This window comes from Pieris rapae, chromosome 11 (genome assembly GCF_905147795.1).
Source record: "Pieris rapae chromosome 11, ilPieRapa1.1, whole genome shotgun sequence".
Taxonomy (NCBI): domain Eukaryota; kingdom Metazoa; phylum Arthropoda; class Insecta; order Lepidoptera; family Pieridae; genus Pieris; species Pieris rapae.
The window spans coordinates 1,637,262-1,651,681 of record NC_059519.1 but is presented as its reverse complement, the minus strand read 5'-3'; the positions used below and the strand labels follow the sequence as shown (position 1 = coordinate 1,651,681).

The 14,420-nt window shown below is 37.4% G+C and overlaps 1 protein-coding gene across 1 annotated transcript in view; it reads left to right on the top strand.

Moving 5' to 3' along the window:
• The first annotated feature begins 2,257 nt into the window (after positions 1 to 2,257).
• Positions 2,258 to 14,420, top strand: part of LOC110996904 (slit homolog 1 protein) — an 89,048-nt gene continuing 76,885 nt past the window's right edge. The window contains exon 1 of the mRNA XM_022264801.2: positions 2,258 to 2,409. The gene's annotated coding sequence lies outside the window, so the exon portion shown is untranslated. The remainder of the gene's footprint in view (positions 2,410 to 14,420) is intronic.

Below are 14,420 nucleotides of genomic sequence, written 5' to 3'. Positions count from 1 at the left end.
TCTTAAACTAAACGTCCTTAAGGCCAGCAACGCACTTGCGAGCCTTCTGTTAATGTATCTATGGGCGGCGGCATTACTTAACATCAGATGAGCCTACTGCCCGTTTACCCCGTTTACATAAAAAAGCCAATACAATTACAACATTAATCCAAATTTTACATTAAGAAAGTCCTAAAGAACTTTTAAGTTCTTCAGCCTGTCAAAGTGATTACTCTAATACAAGTTATTAGGTCTTTCCCGTTATGTTAATTACAAAATTTAATTAGAGTACAAGGGCTTTGTTATGAATTAATAACTTTGGGTTCCTATTTTCTCGTCCCTTTTCCGGGAAAAACGTATCAATTTCATTTAGACCTCGGGAGACTCTCAACAGCCTCCTCTCATTTCATGCGGAACTATATTTATAATAGAGTTATGGTGCCTACTTAAACGGCGTGAATATAGCTCACAAACAGAATATGAAGTGTTGAAGATATTTGTATCCAACAAACCCTATCTGAGCGATCCTTTGGCGTTGCGTAGAGATGTGGGGTCACTCTGCATCTTCTACCGTATTTACCATGGAGAGTTTACAGAGGAGTTGTTCGGATTAATACCTGCAGCTGAGTTTTATCATCGGATGTCGAGGTAGAATACGAAATTCCACCCGTATCACGTCAACATCCGCCGTTCCACATTTTCGCGTTTTTCAAGGCAGTTTATGCCACGCATCACGACTTTGTGGAACCAGTAGCCCCATGAAGTATTTCCGAACGAATTCGACTTCAAGGAAAGAGCGTACCAATTATTTAACCCTAGAAAGATAATCATATTTTGTAATACGGAAAAGATAATCATGCGTAAAATTTACGCATGAATTTGAATTAGTTGTAGGTTTAGGTTTAATAGTTTATTTTAATGAATTCTATGTTATTATATATACTCATATATTAAATTAATTAATAATGCCGATAATTTGTTAAACTTCTTTATTTGTATTTAAAAAATAAACAAAACTTTAAACGTCTTCTATAAGTCAATAAAATAGTATAACACTTACTCTTCCTAATGAAAGCTTATTTTTTATTCTAATAATCTGACTCATTTTAAGTAGAAAATCAACAGTAAGCTTTTCTTATTATTTAGGAACATACATTTACATAAAAGTAAGTTACAAACAGCTTTGGCACATATCAGTATTATAATACATCAGTATTATGCTCACGACATATAACTTTTTTACATTTTTTGCAGGACGCATTTGCCTTTCTCCTTTTTTTAGAAGGGCAAAAAGAACAATAAATCCTTTTTTTTTGCTACTGGCTCATTGCTATAGTCTTCGGATGTAACAGGCACTTTAATTGGCAACAAATTAGAGATTTTATCTCGCAAATATCTCTTCAAAGTCTATCTTTCTAGGGTTAAATGCCTGCACGTTTGCCCCCTGTTCTAAAAAAACCCAGGCTTTTTGCTTATCAGAGAACAGACTGAGCATACTAAAACGACGCACGTTTCTTTACTAATAATAATACGTACAGTTTAGAGAATACAGGAATAAACTTTATTACGCTATGACACACAATTATGGGTATCTAGTAACGGCGTAATGTTTTGTTTATTCTTATTTATTAAAAAGGTTGGACGTTACACATAACATTTAAATTACTAGCTGAACTGGCAAACGTCGTTGTGCCATGTATATCATTTATGGCTATTGTGCCTCACTCGACATAGATAGGTATAGTGTGTCGCGGACTTTTTTGTAGATATTTATGAGATCTACAATTACTTAGAACATTTTATGTTTCTATGTTTAATAGTTTAGGCAGGGTACGCTAAATAAGTAACTTTTTTGGTTGATTTTTTACACCTTGTGTCCGAAAAACCCTAAAATCTTACGGAACCCTATTTTTGTTCAAAATTAAATATAGCCTATATTACTCGTGGATAATGAAGCTTTCGAATTTTTAAAAAGCTTAAAAATTCTAAGAATTCAAATAATGTGGAAATAAAACAAATGCAGGCTGTAATACGAATGTATGTTTTAATGAACCAATGATCATGTTTATTATCTTTAAATTGTAGAAAAGTAATGTTTAAGATGCAACGTAAGTGGCCATCGCAAATAGCTGAAAGGGGGTCAACTGTAGCGATTTTTTGTGCAATTTTAGTGTCACAAAGGGCGCGAGGACTAAACGAAGGCTGTGGGGTGAGGGCTTGCGAGGGTAAGGGGTAAGGGGACAGGGGGTGCGCAACAGTCAGACTTGTTCGCGTTTCAGCGGCGGGTGAACGCCTTTGCTCCTCAATCCGCAATACTATCGTGGAAACCTATGTGAAAATGCTTTTTTAAATACTGTGCGTTTCCATTTTTAAATTTCCCGCCATATTCGAATTTATTTGTAAAAGGAGCAGATTAACATCGATAATTTGGTGAGTTCACTTTCTTTTGTTACGTTAAGCTTCAAAAGGTCCGCCAGCGAGACTTCAGCTTCTTTGTTATTTTAAGGAAAATTGCGTTTTTCATCGCCTATCGCCTTCAATTTTCCCGCTGGTACGTTTCGCTCCGCGATTATAATCTGAGCCAATGTGTGAAAAAATTAGTACAGACCTAGAATTATCCAATTAGTTCACGACTAACGAATTGATACATGAAAACTTAAACGCACTTAATATTATGTTTGTATTGCTATACAATAAAAATAAAATATCAATTGTAGAAATAATAATTACAAAAAATGTAGCAATGATACAACTTGTTTATTTTTTAATAACAGGAATTTGTTTGTTTAGAGAACTGTTTGTCTTTGCTGTCTTAAGCACTTTGTTATACAACATATAAATATAGAAGACATAGTAAATGCTTCTACGTTACGTATATAATATATTAGCAATTTATATTCCTAATCTTTCCCCTAAGTGCCGTGAAAGCTTACTTAAACGATTTTACTTCGTAGTAGAACCAAATAAACCTGACTTTTCTAGAATATATCCGATAGCCAATTGTCGTTCCCACTCGGAATTTTTATTGGATTTATTCGAAGGCCACTATCAAAATACCCGTTTAAGGGCGGAAAGTTTTTCAAAAAGTCGACGTTCGTCCGCCATTTTGAATTTAGACTTGTATACTTCTAACTTTTAGAGCCTTATTGTAAGCCTCACAGTAACGTTAAAATCACCGATTTGAGTAAAAAAGCTTTCTCAAGTTAATTAAAAGTTTTAATTATACAATTTTGATGTAGATTAAGCTAGTTGGGTAACACAGAGTGCCTTCGAGGGTATAGAGTTAGCCACCAATAAACAAAGTTTCAGTCTTGAAGACAGCTAAAAAACCTCATAAAACTATATGCATATATTATAGCCATGCTACCACTCTATGTACATTCTCATAAAAAGCGTTGTTACCCATAAAATGAATTATATAAATTAAGACTTGTTGAAGTGCAACGAAGAGCATAATTTGCGTTAAAATACTATGACGAACTTCGTAATCAGTATGCCTGTCCAGCTGTGAGGCGTTTAGTACAGACATCGCAATCCATAATTCTACTCCACCGAGATTCCAGTTCGTTAAAACTTTGATTGCGTACATTACGTGACCATTATTGCGAACATTGTCGAAACAAGGATAAATTATGCGGGATAACCATATCTCTATGCAGAAGTTAATCGGTTTAACTTCTGTTATGGCTGCGCCAGATTAAAAAGATCGCTATTTTGTTCAAAGTTCTTTTAATGTTCGTGAGGATTTTATCGCTCGGTTTTTTATTCCTTTAAGTTTTTATAAAGCATGTAAATGCGTTAACTTGATTATTTTATCAACAGATACATTTGGTTTTATAAATAACATATTTAATAATTTTGAAGAAAATATTGGAAAATATCGGAGGTGAGTCACAAATGGAAGAATTTGGAGTAGCCTCACTTCGTCGAAGGTCGTGTAATAATTAGTATAATAACATAAACTTAATGTAATGTTTATATACTATACATTACTTGAATATAGGCTATTTTTTACTTATTAATTATTAACTAACATACCAGTCATAGTAGTTATTATACGGATAGTCTATTTCGTTATAGCCTCGTAAATCAAGTAAAATATATAGTTAAAAGAAAACAAAAATATACACCGCCGATACACACAATAGCAATCGTACCAGTTTCAATCTCATAATTTAGAAAAGAATTAGATTCTTTGAAATTTCTTAGTTCATTTTTTTTCATAGAACAGGGGCAAACGGGCAAGAGGCTCATCTGATGTTATGTCCATCCGCCGCTCATGGACACTCTCAATACCAGAGGGCTCGCAAGTGTGTTGCCGGCCATTTTCTATTCACAACAGAAATTCTCTAAGCTTAGTAGATAGAGAAAATCTTATTAAGGCTCTGAACTAAATCATTAAAACCAATATAGAATGTATTTCAAATTAATAACGAAGAAAATAAGAAATAAAATGTAAGAACGAATTGTCTCGCTTTCGCGACGTCGACGATCTAAACTTTTAAGATGTTCTTTTCGAAATTATCATTTTCATTCAGAAACTTTGTTTTTTAACTTGGTAAATATTTGTTTATTTTCTTATTTCTCACTTCGAAATCTTGTCTTGAAGAAGGTCAATGTTTGATTTATGGTTATGATATCAAAGTGCAAATGAGATTAAAATTACATCTATATTTTATTAATCAAATTCTAAGTGATCGTTGCATGTGCATGCATTGACGTTACAATGCTGACACGGTAATTATTTCAAAATTATTTATCAATTTAGGTAACACAATTTACACTTATGAAAGTTAAATAAATACATATTAAATGCTCCTAGTATTACAATTACTGCCAGTTCTCAAATATAGGGCGTAGAACGAACATCAAGAACTTGCGATAAAATCTCCGTCTCTCTTGTTAGTCGCAAAGTTTTTTGTTTAACAAAATGTTTGTAACGAGCTGCAACCATAACACCATGCACCTGACATTTTTACGTAATTAACTATAAAAATATTAACCGTATATTCTAATGTATCTATATATAAATTCTTATGTATATTATAATATATTCTGAAATAACAAATTATTCAATGAATATATAGGAACGACCGAATCTATTTAATTCTCCATACGAATTATGTGATCATATCACATAATTTTCCTTATCGTTTCTATTTCAGGCACCACTTGTATTAGTACAAACCGTACTAAATATAGTATATTACCAGACCGTATAGTGAATTAAAATGATTCGGTCCTACCTATATAATCATTGAATAATTTGTTATTTCAGAATTTATAATATACATAAGAAGTTATTATTAATATTAAGTAACTTTAAGCATGTAATAATCTAATTTAACGTCCGTCACTTACTTTCATAAGACGTATATTGCTAAAGAAAACTTTTCTTGATGCACTTATAATCGTAATTAAAATAAAAAATTACAACAAAATAAGGCCTATAATCAGCATCGAGATGTCTATTCAAGCAATATATTTTATTAGTAGAGAACAGTGTCATATTAAATGTTGGGAGTTGTAAATGGAGACTTGAAGACTGGAAGATTGCCATAAGTAGTTAGACTTTCTTAGGGGAGATAGAAGTCTGCTACAATTTGTGGACTAACTGAAAGTAAAGATTAATTAAACATATTTATATATATATCAAACATATTCTTGTTGAAGAGATTATTAAAGCATTATAATAGGATTAAGTGTCCATTATTTATTATATTACAACACAAGCAAGCTAGCAAGGGCAAAATAATCAACCCTACCACAAAATAAAAAAAAACAAAAAAAATATGACCTTAAATATAATTAAGAGCATAACAAAACTCACACACAAAGTTACTGTAAGTAGGAAGATAGTTGTAAAATATATCAATATTTTCTTTTATATATATGAGATAGCCTGTTCACAGGAGAACTAGATGTTAGGTTAGTAGTGGGGTAGACACGAAATACTGAATAATTACCCAATTCAACCACAAAGTTTGAAGCTATTTTCTGATTCTAATAGTTTAACATACTGACTGTTACATATACACATAGTTTATAATAATTGTGTATGTTTTCTGATTATTATTATTTCATTTTAGTAGTATATTACGTTTATTCTATGACAAAAACACATAACCTATTTAAGAAAAAAACATTGTTATAACCCCATACTAATCCTTTGTGTGGGTTTTTATAGAACAGGGCGCAAACGGGCAGGAGGCGCACCTGATGTTAAGGGATAACGCCGCCCATAGACACTCTCATAATTTTTCTTAATAGACAAGTAAGTGAACAGCATTCTGTACCTCGATTTATGGGTCTTATGTATTGGTGTCATTACTTGTTCGAGTCAATTGCCTTGACTTGTTTTCTTTTATATGAGGTTTAAAGCTAGAATAAAAACATTTCTTTTTTTAGATAAGGATTAGAATATAAATTCAATCCACGCGACACAAACACTAATTTTTGAATACGATAGCATTAGGTGCGAAGGCGGAAAACTAAAAACAATTTTCTTTGGGTAAAATGTTTAGTATGCATTAGGGATTGCAATGCTGAACGAAACCTTTCAGACGTGGGTAGTTTTTAGGTCGCTGTCCTATTAATATAAATGAGAATTTGCTTTTACTAAAATTGATTGATATAATGTTTGGTTTCAATATTGTAATTGTGTAATATTGCTTTTTGTAGAAGTCTGCTGTCTGTGGTACTAGTGGTGATGTATCTTGATAATCCCGGTTCGTATCTCATTTTCGATACCGAATATGTGGTCGAGTTTACAGGTTAACTTATTTACATGGTACGTACATATACGGATGTTTAAGATTTGTTTTCCAGCATAGGAATTGTTTCATATTACAAACTATGGTGTGTGTATGTTCTCTCGTAATTAAAAATATTAAGTTTATTTTTACGTTTATAATTAAGTTATGTCATTACTAAGAACGTGGACGCCACTATTTATATGAAAGGGTGGAGAACATGTCTACGGAATAGCCACTGAGTCTGTCATATTAAAGTCTATTTGTAAATAACTATATAATAATACACGCCTAATAGACAGCCTCTTTTATAAACAAAATCTCAAGAGAATTAAAAAAAAATCACTCATCAATCACTAGGAAACCTTTATTCAAAATCATATACGAATACAAGTCCGACCAGTCACTATAAGATACAATACAATACAAATACACAATACAATTGACACGTTAGATTGGCGGTTGGATCGTGTTTTATAGGCAGGCAGGAGATCAGATTGTGCCTAACACACTCGTTTGGATAAAAGAAATATCACAGACCCTAAGGCTATTTTTCCCCAAATATTAAAAATATAATGTTCATCCGTGTGATTTCATCTGCTATTCTGTATTCAATTCTCGTGTCCCGGTAGAGTTTGGACAAAAACCAAACTCGACCGAAATGCCTCGAGCCACTTTTTTGTCGTATTGGCATAGGCTGTAAAGATAATGTGTGTATTTCTGAAATAAATAAATTGTTTAGATATATCGTAAAACAAAATTTTTAAGAGATAAGATGGCCCAATTGATACTTTTTTTAATTGTATTAATTAGTGATATCAGTATTGTTGGCGACTCATAAATAGAAATATAAATATATTATAAGTTAGGTTTGAAAATTGTAACTCTATAGATAGAAATTATGTGCGAGTGTTAAGAGTTATAAGTTAGACAAAATATGTATACAGATTTAAGTGAGAAATATGGTTCATTTATGAATGTAAATATATTAAATAAATAAATAGAATACTTCGCCGAATAAAAGGGTCACAGCTCTCGACGCGGTATACCGGCGCAAATGTATATAAGCGTAGCTCTCGTCGCGGTATACTCGTGGAGTACTTAAGCTCGGCGCGGGCAGTCTCAGTTCAGACAGTGGCAGTAGCGGTTCAGACTTGACACGGTGCACACGCGCAGTCTCGGTTCAGACTTGACACGGTGCAGACGCGCGTAGAGACTCGGGCTCTTTCCTTTATCCCGCGACAACGAGCTGTGATCCACGAATAATCGGCGAAGCAAGAAACAAGAACAAGCCGCAGTTTCATTTCAAGACAACACCTTCAATTACGCACTAGCAGGGGTGCGTGGGTCGAGGCGGTACCAGCGTTACGACGAGCCGTCTTGACAAACGAGTACGAAGTCAAACCCCACCGGTATACAAAGCCGCACCGAGGTTACTTAGGTTACTGCACGGGTGTTATCAAACGAACACGATTAAACGTACTATACCGTGCGGGCCTTAGTATATCTGCGAGTGTCGTGGTGGGTGATTGGCTAACCATTCAATAGTGGTCCTTCGAAAGCCGGATCCTGCAACGGTTGTCATCAAGAAGTGAATATTGCGAGAAGAAAATGACAGTCACAAGATCACAGAATGGAATGCAGCGAGGGGAATCGACGTTGACTGTTACCTCCGCCACTACGTCCGAAGTCCGGACTACAGGCGAAGAGATAACGATCGAGCAGTCCGCGTCGACGAGCGCAGCCAGCCAATCAGAGCAAGCATTGACTCTGATACCAGCGGGTTATACCCGGCGGGCCGCATCGAGAACCGTATCAAAAGCCAGCTCAAGAAGACTAGCCGAGGCCAGAGAAGAGTTGGCTCGCTGCGAACTGCGGGAAGCGCAGGCTGCAGCACACCTGGCCAGATTACGATTAGAAGCGGAAACGGAAGAGGAAGACTCCGTTATAGAAGACGTCAACTATGACCATGAAGAAAAGGTAGCAAACTGGATACGCTCATCGGCACAAAAGCCAGAAGAAATAGAAACAAAGAGCGACATTCGAGCAATAGCCGACGCAATAAAGGAAGTCATGACGAACCATGTAGCGCCGCAACCGAAATACATTCAAGAGCTGCCAATATTTGAAGGGGACAGCTCCGAATGGACGGCGTTCCGAGTTGTATACGAAGATACATCTCCCATGTTATCGGACGTTCAGAACATGGCGCGGCTACGTAAGGCGATTAAAGGCACGGCGAGAGAGAGTATTAAGAGCCTCTTGTACTCAGAAGCGAAGCCAGAAGAAGTTATTAACGCTTTACGCCGAAGATTTGGTAGACCCGACGCATTGGTGTTAGCCGAACTTGAGAAATTAAAAGCGCTTCACAGAACTACGGAAAATCCCAGCGACATATGCGTTTTCGCAAGCCGAATAAACAACAGTGTGGCCGCCATAAAAGGATTGAAGAAACCGCAATACCTGTACTCACCGGAAATTGTGAAAATTATCATAGAGAAGATGCCTGCGATTCTGAGGTTCAGATGGTACGACTACACGGCTGCGAGGGGAGATGAATCGTTCTCAGATATTCAAACAATAAGCAACTTCCTCAATTCAGAAGCAGATAAATGCGGCGCATTCGCGATACTCGAAGAGAGCAAAAGTGTACGACCGAGCGCTACGATACGAAGACCGGTGAAGCAAGCTACTTTTAATATTGTTGAAAAGAGTAGACCAGAAGAAATCAAGTGCCCAGTTTGTGAAGGCAACCATAAGCTCAAAGACTGCCAAAGATTTTTGAATGCAGCAGTTAACGATAGATGGGAAATGGTTAAGAGGCTTAAGGTTTGCTTCAAGTGCCTCGTTGGAAAGCATCGGAAAGAAACATGTCGAAGACCACCGTGCAAGTTGTGTCGAAGATGGCATCATAGCTTATTACATGTGACATCGGAGAGCGAACAATGTCATGAAGAGGCAGCGACCGAGACAGCGACGGTCCATACAATTAGAACACCGAAAGCTATTTTAAAGATGCTTAAGGTGGAGATCTACGGACCGACTGGGAGCAAACAAGTACTGGCGCTGCTAGATGAAGGCTCAACGGTGACACTGCTCGACGAAAATGTGGCTGCTAGCATCGGCATTAAGGGTCCTCGCGAAACCTTAAATATAGAAACTATCGGTGGAGGACAAATGAAAAATCACGAATCTATGATTGTAGATATCAAAGTGAAAGGGATAAGACAATGCGAGAAGAGCACACTTAAGCGGGCAAGGACTATCAAAGAGCTGAAATTAACCCCACAACTTATCGATAAAACACGACTTAAGAAGTGTCAGCACTTGCGGGGTTTACTGCAAGACGTATGCTACGAAGCTGAGGCGCCGAAGCTGCTCATTGGCCAAGACAATTGGGAATATATTGTCTCATTACAAATACGACGCGGAAAGCCAGGGCAGCCGGTGGCATCAAGAACAAAGTTAGGATGGGTTATCCATGGCTACGATAGCAACGGTGTGTCTCCGATCAATTATGTAAACACATGTGCACATGCAAGAGTCATCGAAGACAAAATAAATCAGCCGGTGAGAGAACATGTTAATATTGAGTCTTTGGGGGTTCAGCCGAAGAAGCCTTCAACCGATATAAAACAGCGCACAATAGAAATATTGGAAAGAAATAGTCAACAATTGGAAGATGACAGATACGACGTCGGACTGTTGTGGAAAAGGAAAGACGTACAACTTCCAAATAATTTCTCAGCGGCCTTCAACAGATATCAAGGAATAGAGAAAAAACTGCGTGAGGACGCTAAGTTTAAAAATGAATATAGCACGCAAATAGATCTGTTGAAAAGAAACTACGCTGAAGAAGTAACAGCCGACTGCACATCGAACAAAAAGTGGTACCTGCCTCACTTCCCAGTGAAGAAAAAGATAAGAATTGTCTTCGACGGTGCAGCCAATCACAACAGAGTCAGCCTCAACGACATTCTGTTGTGCGGACCGGACTTCAGGACCGGTCTACAGTCAATATTACGAGTGTCACGGCGAGTACGTCAAGAACTCGTATCGATAGCGGCCGATAAAAAAGAAATGTTACCGCGAGTGAATATGTGTGAAGAAGACAGAAACAATCTCAGGTTCCTTTGGCAAAAAGACAAGAAAGCGCTAGTGAAGGATAACAGAATGTTATCAGTGATTTTAGGATCTGCGTCAACTTGTGCCACGATTTATATAAAAAACAAAAATGCAAAGGCCTTCGTACATAAATATCCAGAAGCAGCGCAAGCAATAGCGCAATATCGCTATATGGATGACTATTTGCAAAGTTTTCACTGTGTCGACGATTACCAACGAGTTATACAGCCAGTGAGCTTGATCCACATGAAAGCGCACTTTGAGTTACGAGGATGGGCGTCGAACAAAAGAGTGAGAGTCGTTGAAGACGACGCCGAAGCTCGGAAAAGCTATCTAGAGCATATCGGTAGAATAAACGACAATCGGCTGCCGCAATGTATGTCACTATTCTGCACTAAGGGGGAGCTGCATACTGTCGCAGACGCGAGTAAAACAGCGTATGCAGCCGCAACTGGAGGTAATGGAAAATACTTAGAAAACCTCGTTGATGCCAAGTCGAGAGTAAAGTCTCGGAAATCAATATCTACGCCGAGACTTGAACTGCAGACAACCTTGTTGGGGACAGAACACATAGACAATTCTAGACTAACAACGAACCTAGCTGACAATTCGAAAAAGGAGACGCTAAAACCAAACTACATTCTCATTGAACGATCCAGTGGAGCTGCGCGCATACTACATTTTCCTGATGCAAAGCTGGTGGGCAGAAAAGATTTGAAGTCCGTCCAACGACTCTCTGATCACTTTCGGAAGGGATTGCTACGGGAGTACTTGCCAAAACTACTGCCCAGGAAAACGACTAGACTACAGAAAGGCGAGCAGCTGCAACCAGGCGACGTGGTTTTTATCGTAAAACGAACGCTACCACGATGCACTTGGCCGAGGGGAATCATCGAAACTACATACCCCGGGCCCGACGGAATAACCAGAATCGTGGACGTCACAACCAAAGGGGGAGTGTTACGAAGACCATCGTCGAGGATCCTGATCTTGGTGCCTGCGGAGTCGCCGTGCAGAAACGACGGTGCTGCGCACGAGGGGGAGAATGTTGGCGACTCATAAATAGAAATATAAATATATTATAAGTTAGGTTTGAAAATTGTAACTCTATAGATAGAAATTATGTGCGAGTGTTAAGAGTTATAAGTTAGACAAAATATGTATACAGATTTAAGTGAGAAATATGGTTCATTTATGAATGTAAATATATTAAATAAATAAATAGAATACTTCGCCGAATAAAAGGGTCACAGCTCTCGACGCGGTATACCGGCGCAAATGTATATAAGCGTAGCTCTCGTCGCGGTATACTCGTGGAGTACTTAAGCTCGGCGCGGGCAGTCTCAGTTCAGACAGTGGCAGTAGCGGTTCAGACTTGACACGGTGCACACGCGCAGTCTCGGTTCAGACTTGACACGGTGCAGACGCGCGTAGAGACTCGGGCTCTTTCCTTTATCCCGCGACAACGAGCTGTGATCCACGAATAATCGGCGAAGCAAGAAACAAGAACAAGCCGCAGTTTCATTTCAAGACAACACCTTCAATTACGCACTAGCAGGGGTGCGTGGGTCGAGGCGGTACCAGCGTTACGACGAGCCGTCTTGACAAACGAGTACGAAGTCAAACCCCACCGGTATACAAAGCCGCACCGAGGTTACTTAGGTTACTGCACGGGTGTTATCAAACGAACACGATTAAACGTACTATACCGTGCGGGCCTTAGTATATCTGCGAGTGTCGTGGTGGGTGATTGGCTAACCAATCAATAAGTATTATAATATTTACCCTATATAAAGTGCAGTGACTAAATTTTTTTATTGTCACGAAAGCTTTCCCTAACGAGTACCAATGACAATGCAGTGACTGAAAATAGCTTATAGTGTGTGAGGTCTGATGGTCTGGTCGTTATCTAGATTGATGGCCAATTAGCGGCGTTGAAATTCAATAATTATTAAGGGGAATCGGCAAATTGACTTACTTTGACTTTATGTTCAAGAGGGCGTCCACGATAAGACTCTATTGCGTGGATTTTGGGTCTCATATTTTACCTCGCTCCAAGACTGTCCGGCTCTCTTTGCCTCATCTGCAACTGTACGATCCCAGGTCTGTTTGAGTTGACCACGCCGCACTCACACTCACACACAAAATAGGGTTGCCACTAGTGTATATCGTCTGTTCGATTAACAACCAAGCCTTTTGTTTGTTAATATAGTGCAATAACTGAAGAAAAACCGAATAAAGGTGATCTGAAAACTTTGAAGTTTAACATAGAAAAAAGCCTTTTTTTGTACAATTTGATTCGATAACTTAATATTCAATTATTAAAAGATCGATACAACGATTATAGCGGTCATAAGCGGTGGTTTTTCAATACCATTTTTATGGTGTAATTTATTTTAGAAAAAAATAGATTACAGTTTCGGCGATTGCCTCTTCATCAGCGCAAAATTTCTGTCCAGTGAGAATACTCTTGAGGTCTGAGGACGGGAAAACTCGCAAGCAATTCGAAGCCCAATGGAAATTTGCCAAGGTTTTTATTATTTACTAACTGATTTCAACTATACCACTTATTATCATTTGTAACGAGATTTCATTAATTGATTCAATAAAAAAAATATTCATATATATATACACTTATGAACGTCATAAAAGAAATATACATGGAGTGCTTCTTATTTTAGATTTACTGCCAGTTCTGAAATCAAGGGCGTAGAACGGAAGAGAATCATTCCATAAAAATAAAAATTTAAAAATTGTCAACGATATTTAACGTATGGTCACCCTAGTTTTAGAGCTAAACTAGTGTTTATGTTAGTGCAAGTGTAATAATCCCGCTAACTGCGCAACGGCCGAGTGGAGTAATTCAACGCTCAACCTTTGTTTAATGATGCCACTTCAGTGTAAATGGCATATTGTCTGTTAGCTAGTTTTAATAGTTATATTTAATAGGTATAAATTGAATTTTTTTACCTTAACTACCACCAGGTGCCCCACGATTCCACACGATTTTCTATATTTCTTTTTGTCTCAAAAAAAAAATTCCAACACTAATACTAGTGGTGACCTAGTGGTTCCAACGGGCAACTTTCAGCTTCGTACATCGCGTTGCAGGTTCGATCCCCGCCAGTGCATCATTGGAATTTCCGTCTAAATGCAGGATCCCAACCAAAAATGTCGGTGGTGTGTGTTAGCTACAGAAAATCACCTACTTGCCTAGTATAAATAAATGCGAAATATATATCTATACTCTATATTCCATTACTATTTCGTTTAAAAGACCTCAATTTTAAACTATAAGCTTATAAATACTATACCTATATGCTATATTCTTCTTAAAATCATTAACAAAATTTTGTAAGTATCAACAAACCCCGTAGAAAAAAATTTCAAGGCAAGCCCCGACATTAGAATATTTTTTTTAACTCATCGGCGTATATTTTAAAGTCCTTATAAAAATAAATAAATCGAGGGCTATCACTAACTATTAAATTATTTTTTTAAGAAAATGTTAATGCTATATGCATAGAAATAATCCGTTGAATAATTTTTCGAAGAAAATGGGAA